This window comes from Labrus mixtus, chromosome 1 (genome assembly GCF_963584025.1).
Source record: "Labrus mixtus chromosome 1, fLabMix1.1, whole genome shotgun sequence".
Lineage (NCBI taxonomy): Eukaryota > Metazoa > Chordata > Actinopteri > Labriformes > Labridae > Labrus > Labrus mixtus.
The window spans coordinates 18,542,110-18,550,262 of NC_083612.1; positions in this window are offsets into that span (position 1 = coordinate 18,542,110).

Sequence of the window (8,153 nt, forward strand, 5' to 3'; positions counted from 1 at the left end):
CTCCGCATGCTGCTTTAATAGGAGATGTTATCTCGATCAAGTATAATTGTTTTTTGAAATAGGTCACACCCATCATGTCATATCATATCTAATTTAATAGATATAATTATTTCACCTCAGTAATTAATTTGAGTTTTTTGTGTGAGATCAATCAATGATAAGCGTAACGTTGTACTACTGTCACCTGCAGTTTTTGCAACTTTGACTATCATGAAAATGAATATACTTTCTCCATCAAATCTCTTTGACATTCATGTGTTTTATTGTCATGCTATTCTTAATATTTCATATCTGATGAGTGCAACATCAGAAATCTTGGAAAATTGTCAGTGATGTAGAGATAGATGAGCTGGGCTTAGGGCATAAAGAAAGAAATTATATTAATGATACCACTTTGGATATTGAAAGTTTTGGATTCAGGTGCAGTATAAAAAAGTTGAATTATCTCTGGTTTTATTGGTTCTTTTTAGTGAACTTTTTTTTTTTAAATTACAAAGAGATATAATGATTTGACATTTCTTTCAGAAATCAGCTCAAATTATGATATTGTAAATCAGGCAGGGCCAACAAGCAGTGTAGAGGATGTCTGAAGGCTACTTCTGGCCATGTGGGTTTGTACTGTAATGAATCAGAGGTGGGAGCAGTGAGACAAGGAGAAAAAATTAAAATTCCTCTTTGGCCTGCTGTCAACCTGCGTCTGCTGACTGCTCAGAGGAGCCGTTGCGTGATGGGATTCCTAATGACACTGCAGCAGCCATTGCCACAAATTGCTTTGACTTGATTTATTTCTCCTTTTACAACCCCCCCCCCCCCCCCCCCCCCCCCCCCACCACCACCACCACCACCATCCCCACTGACACCCACCCACCCACTGCTGCTCCTCTTTTCTTCCTCCCTATATCACCATTGAAGCATTCAGATTGTCTCTCTGTCTGTGTCTCCCTCTCTCTTCATAGACACACATATAGTCCTGTTTGCACATGCGGTACCATCTCCTCGTCTGCACCATGCCAGTGGCAGGGAACATCTGTCTCTAGGTCCCCCTGCCACACAGTGTTAGAGTCAGGGGAGGTCGCTCACTCGACTGGCCAGTCTGGAGGGCCTGTGGGCAGAGCAGGGCAGGACTGGCTTGAATTTGAAGGCACCCAGGCGGAAACTTGTCCCCAGGTCCATCCTGCTTTGCCTGCCGCATGCCACTTGTATCTGTTTGTGTGTGTGCAAGCATATATTTTATAGGTCAGAGGGCACCAAGGCATCAAAAACAGCTAAAGGACAGCTTCTATGTGTCCTCCTTCTCTATGTGTCTTTTGCTGAGCCTTTCTGATGCTTGTGTCTGTCTGTTTGACTTTGTGAAGTGTGTGCGCGCTGTTCAAAACCCCCCCACACACATGTGTGTTTCCCATTCTTGCAGTGGTGCTTTACTAGCATTGATGCATCCCTGTGCTCAGACTCTGTTTGGACAGTTTTAATCTCCTTACATTTAGACTGTTTAAATAGTCTCAGTTCAGTTCAGTTCCTATTTACCTAACCAAAGTGGAATGCTATCAGAGGCAGCAGGCAGTAGTGTGCCAGTCACACAGCAGATAGCTCCTTCATGCAGTGACAGCCCAGATAATGGGGGAAAGTGGTGTTTAATCAAACAGTAGAGTGAATGGGGGATAAGAGCATAAAGCTTGGACTAGCTATTCATAAACCTATTTATAAGTTTGCCCTTCTTAAGTTCTCCCTACCTCACTTCAGACTAGTGTTTTCTGAATTTTCTAAAGCAATGTCTGCTGCTGCTTAAATCTATGCTTTTGCCAATCAGAAGCAATCAGTGATGTAAACAGGAAGTCAGGGCACCAAGCTACATCACAGCTCTTTTTAACCCAATTTGTATTTAAAAGTTGATTACAATCTTTGAAATGCAAGTATGACCATGTTTCTTGGAAACACCTGCAAATGTTCATGTTTTGGATTTTGTGTGGGAGTAAGGGATTATCTGAACCGATGCCGACCTAAGCTACCAAGTTGTTCCACCTGAGAAGCTTTTTTAATTTGAGTTGTGTTTTAATGCCTCTGAGATACTTATCATGCGATATCATTATTGAACAGCATTTTGTTAAAGTGAAGATTATATTTCATGTTTGTTCATTTCACTCCTGAGAAGAAGTAATTGTGCAATATTTGAAAGCTATCGGTCTGTTGGATCAGTTAGCGTCATGATGGCTGACCTTTTTTTTTGTAATAATTTAACCTCTATTTAGATAGGTCATTTTATTAAACAGACACATTTAATTCATGATATACGTTAAAGCAAAACTAAACTTCGACAGTCTTTGTCCAATCTATTTTAGTTGAAGGAAGAATGTGTGAAATTTTACACAAAAATCTGATATATACTGTATGTAAATGTCTCTCTGAGTCATGACTGTCTACAATGAGTTACATGGACAGGGCGGCCGGCTCTTCCCCTTACGTTTGAAAGCTGTTTTAGTCAAGGACTAGAGAAAAGAAGAATAACTTACTAAACTAAACTTACTGCTTATTTGAATGTCATGTAAGCGTTTTTATATCACGGTTGTTTCGTTTAAATTTACATGCAATGTGAACCTACGAGCTAACTAAATAGTGCTAGCATTAGAATGCTAACACAACAATGCAGGCAAAAGGCAATTGCAGCTAGAGCCAAGGACAATTTTGTCCTCCGCTTGCGCTTGACTCCTTCATGCGAATGTGAAGTTAGGGAGGTTGGAGGTGTGTTGCTGGAGGAGGGTGGAGGCTTCGATGTAGTTTGTTTTGGTTTCATGCTGCTGGTGCTCAAGGGTGTTATCTACGCGATCAAAAAAGTTGCACACTCTTTCTATAAGTGATGCACAGATCTTCACTGCATACATAGTTTAACCTAACAAAGCTGAATTTGAGCCAAAAAAAGAGTAACAGGACAATGTGCTTTCTTCATGCTTGGTTCTGCAATTCTTTCATTTTAAATGAATCCTCATCTTCCTCCTTTAATTCTCCCGATCTTCTCTCCCAATCACTCCATTTTGTTATCTGTAACTGTCTCTCTCTTTCCATACCCATCCATCTTTTTCCATGCCCTTTTCAGGAGTTGGGGTATTTATCATCTTTATACCTGGAGGTTTGAGGGCCGTGCAGTGGCCTGATAGATGGGCCAGCCACTGATGTGCAACCACCTCAGGAGACACAAACCAGACAGCTATTTAGTAGCTGAACAAGACACATTGCTTTTCTTTCATTGTTTCCAAACTGCAGGGATGTGTATGTGTGTGTCTGTGTGTTAGCGAGTGGGAGGGTGGGTGGGGAGAGGGAGGTTTAAGAGGAGGAGAAAGGAAAGAAAGAAAGAAAACAATAACAACAGATGCTTCTTGGCTGTCCAGAAAAATGCAGCAACTGTGCACAAGATGGGCCATTATCTATCTACAGTGTATCACTATGTTGTTGACAAATCAATGGCTCTGACAGTGATGACTCTGTGTTACAGCAAACATAAAGCACTCAGACTGTCTCCTGGACTGCTGTGGAGACTGCAGTGAGGGAGCACTCGGGGCAAGGGTACTCATAGCCAGGAGGGGTGTGCGTATTTGTGTGTTTGTGTTATGTGTGACAGAGACTTTTTGTTGAGCATATTTGTGTTTTCTGTGCGTGTTTGCAGGTGTGGGTGTTGAAATTGTATCTTGACACACAGGATTTGCTCATGAAAGCTTAATGCCATTGATCAAAAGTTATAAATCATACATGTTATTGCTGAGGCTATATATTAACATTAATTAGAAATACATCTATGCCTGGTCAAGGTTGTGAGATATTCTGTCGAAGCAGCACTTCACTCTTCTTGTTCTACTTCTTCTGCATTTTTGCAAGTGGTCTGCAGAGCTTTTAATGTAAGTTTTGACCTGTTCCTGTTAAAGAAGCTCTGCATTAATATCCCACATACTGGAAATCTTCAGAAAGGGTTGCAGCTTATCTCAGAAAGAAACCACAACCCTCGCTTTATTTCATACAGAACACTAATCCATTCACATAGACCGACTGTACTTTGGGTTTATGGTTAACATGTGACATGCATGCTAAACCAGAGATGCAGTGGGAACATATAGAGATATTATCTTTTTGTGTGGAGTCAGAGATTGGGGGATGGGATGTAATGAGTTTGCCAAGATATGCTTCTTAAGAAATGAGCAGGGTATAGGGGGGGTCGTCTGAGTTTGATTGACAGGTAGCCTCAAAGCCCCCTGTGGCAGGTGCCAGGGGCAGGTCACTGGAGCGAGAGCACTGTAACCCATTTAGATATAAACGCTTGACTGCTGTCTTTGGCAACTCTCCCTGCTCAGGACACATGAGCCCAATATTTTCATCTCTGTAGCAAAAGTTTAAAAAAAGATGATTATTTTCCTAAAGGAAAATGTGATTCACACATGCTGTTCTTTTATAATAATAATAATAATAATACATCAGACTTATTAGACTAACAAATTCTAATTCTAAGTTTCCTGAAAGTCTTTTGCTTTTATATTTTATAAGGAGCATGAAACCAATGACCACAATAGCCATACAATCTCTCATTGTTTTACCTGGAACCACAACATCCTAACCAATCCAAAATTTGATTTCATACAAATGAAAATATACTATAATGTAGCATTTTATTTTTGATTTGATTTTGTTCATTAAGTAACACAGTATGGCATATATTGATTATAGCTTTGTTTGGCTTGGTGGGGGGAAATTGCATAACTTTTATGATAGAGACACTATTCAGATGGTTAGAACAATCTGAGAGTATTTTGAAATACTTTCAGAACAAAGGTAAATGTTGATGAACAAATTCATTTTTACACATAAAAAATAAGACCCCTAGCTCGGTGTCTTCAATGGTTATCATTCATTCAACCTTTATTTATACTCGAAAGATCATTTAGGGGCAACCCTCATTTACAATGACATCGAGTCATTACAGAAATAATAAGAAAACAGACATTAAATCAAAAAGAAAAATAGGGGACAGATAATACAAGACTGCTGAAATCAGTCTAAAAAAGGCTAAAATGTACTAAGATAATTAAGCGAGTACAAAACTGCAATAAATAAACACACTTCTGTAAAACAGTTACAAACAGAGGTTGGGAGGCTTAAAATCAGGTTTCTAAAATGCCCAAAAGGTAAAAGTTCATTTCCCTCAAGAAGATGCTGTATGTTGTTCCAAGAGTCCGGTGCAGAATAAGAAAAAGCTGATTTTCCCAGTTCCGATCTGACTCGAGGAATATTCAACAGTAAACGTCCTGAGTTCTGTCAGGTATGAGGGTCATTTTTCTGTGAGAGCTTTATAAATAAAAAGATACCAGTGCATATCATGTCTTTCTGTTAGAGGTGACCATCCATCCTATTTGTACAAGATACAATGATGTGTATCATAGGGGTCATCTGTAATAAATCTTAATACAGAGTGGTAGACAGAGTCGAGATGTTTAAGCGTTGTGGCAGGTGCATGCCTATAGATGACATCACCATAGTCCAAGACTGACATAAAAACAGACTCCACAACCCTCTTCCTACAGAACATTGGAAAAACAATTTTATTTCTGTAAAAATAACAAATTTTTTGCCTGAGTCTTCCTAGAATATTATTAATGTGGAAGTTAAATGTCAGTCTTTCATCAATCCACATGCCCAGATATTCATATTCTGTCACTCTCTCAATCATTAGCCCATTATCAAGCAACTATCTTGATATCGTTTTTGTTAATTTCTGTAGCTCTCGAGAAAAGCATACATTTAGTTTTGTCAGCATTGAGGACTAATCGCAGGTCCTTTAGGGTATCCTGCAGTACATTAAAAGACTGCTGCAAATTTGTGGCTGCAAGATGTACCGAGTCAGCCGCACAATATAGAACTGTGTCATCAGCATATAGATGGGCATCACAGTTTGATAGAGATGAGACAATATTGTTTATGTATATAGTAAATAAAACAGGGCCTAAAATTGAACCTTGTGGAACACCTTTTGTTACTGTTAAAAGATCGGAACAGTAGCTTCCTAGTTTTACAGACTGTTGTCTATCAGAGAGATAACTCCTGAACCAATTACATTTTCACTGAAACCAATATTACACAGCCTTTGCAGGAGCAGGGAATGATTCACACAATCAAATGCCTTAGTTAAATCAACAAAGAGTACCATGCAATGCTGTCTTTTATCTAAAGCAGAGATAATGTCATTAACAACCTTTGTTATGGCAGTAACAGTACTGTGCCCTGTTCTAAAACCTGACTGATATGCACTCAGGATTTTCGTTCCAGGATTTTTGCAAGACAAGACAATTTGGATATTGGCCTATAATTATTGAGATTGCCCTTGTCACCTCCCTTGTGTAGGGGTGTGACATGAGCCTTTTTCCAAATGTTTGGAACTATACCAGATGAGATGGAATGATTAAAAATGTTTGTAATGTGTTTTGAGATAATCGGTGCTGAGAGCTTTAGGAAAAAAGGGTTCAGATTGTCTGCTCCAGTAGATTTCCTATGATCAATTGCAAGCAATGCATCCTTGACAGTTTTGAGAGAGACCAGATGAAGGGTAAGTAGGGTGGAGCAAGGATCAGAGACTACATTGTTGTCACACGATGTGGGATCTAGGCTGACGTTCTCAAAGAGGTTACCAGCTGCCACAAAATGTGTGTTAAAGGCTTGACAAATTTATTTTTGATCAGAGAGAAGGAGGTCATTCACCATGATCTGATTTGGAACGGTCAAGCTTTTGTTCTTATTTGTGTTTACAGCTTTCCAGAAATGTTCAGGGTTCGAGTAAGAGCTGGAAACTAACTCAAAGAAATACACAGATTTGGATCTTCTCACCATAGAAGTGCACTTGTTTCTGAAGTGTCTGAAAGCAGACCAGCCTGAATTGTTCCCTGATTTTCTGGCAATGGACCACACTTTATTTCTTTCTGTTAATAGATCTGTTATATCACTGGTAAACCAGGGGTTTCTTAAGTGGTGCATGCTTGTCTATGACTGAGAGGAGTGTCTTGGTGAAATAATCAAGGGCCAATTCGACATCAGGGATTTCAGATGTGAAATGAATGTCACTATAAAACAGATCGTTTAAAAGTGCTTGTTCATTAAAATGTTTTAATTGACGCTTAAAAATGATTTTGGATGGTAATTTCTTAAGATGTGTACTCCTGACACAAGCCACCGGACAGTGATCACTGATTCCAAGGTCAAAAACACCTGTGGAGATTATTTTATCACTTCTATTAGTGATGATCAGATCAAACAATGTGGAGTTTTGAGGGTTTTTTAGATTAGGTCTTGTCGGCTCGTGATAATTTGAGTGAGATTTAAACTGCAACAGAAGTCAGAAAGTAGTGTGAAGAAACAGAGAGCCAATCAATGTTAAAATCACCCATGACAATTACTTCTCTGTGAACATATTTAGAGAGAATGTCTCCTATATCCTTGATGGAGCTAGAGGCAGCCGATGGGGGCCTGTAAGCACCAGCAGACAGTACATGATAACCCTGTAGTGACATGCCCATTACTCTCATCTCCACTTTCATAGGAGGTCAGATCTCAGATCAGCTGTGGAGCACGATCACTGCTGATGAGTCTAGGTCTAAGCATTCAATACTCCATCCTGCTGCCCAAATTAGAGAGGCTGAAAATCTATCGGGATGTTAAGTGAACAGAAAGAGAAAAGGGAGAGAGAGAGAGAGAGAGCGAGATAGAGTGAGAGAGTGAGAGAGAGAGAGCGAGACAGAGAGAGGAGGGCAGTGGGAGCTGCAGGGGTTAAAAGGCAACAACGTCAGCAACACACAGGAAACAAGACAAGTGTGGACAGCGACAGGAAAAAGACGGAGGCTGCCCATGTGCCTATGTCTCCTCCACCCTATCCCCCCCCCCCCCCAACACCCGCTTCCCCCACCCCCACCCTCCGTTGCAGACAAGCATATGTGGGCTGACAACATGACATTGCCAGTGAAGAGAGGGAGGGAGAGGAAGAGGGAGAACCAGGAGCCTCTGTAGCCCTGACATCCCCGGCTCTGACAGCTGATGGAGGCAGATTAGTCTCACGCATGCACACTACTGTCAACCCTGCCCACATCCATCCCCGTCCACCGCTCTACTTAATTCTACCCCTCATCCAAAAC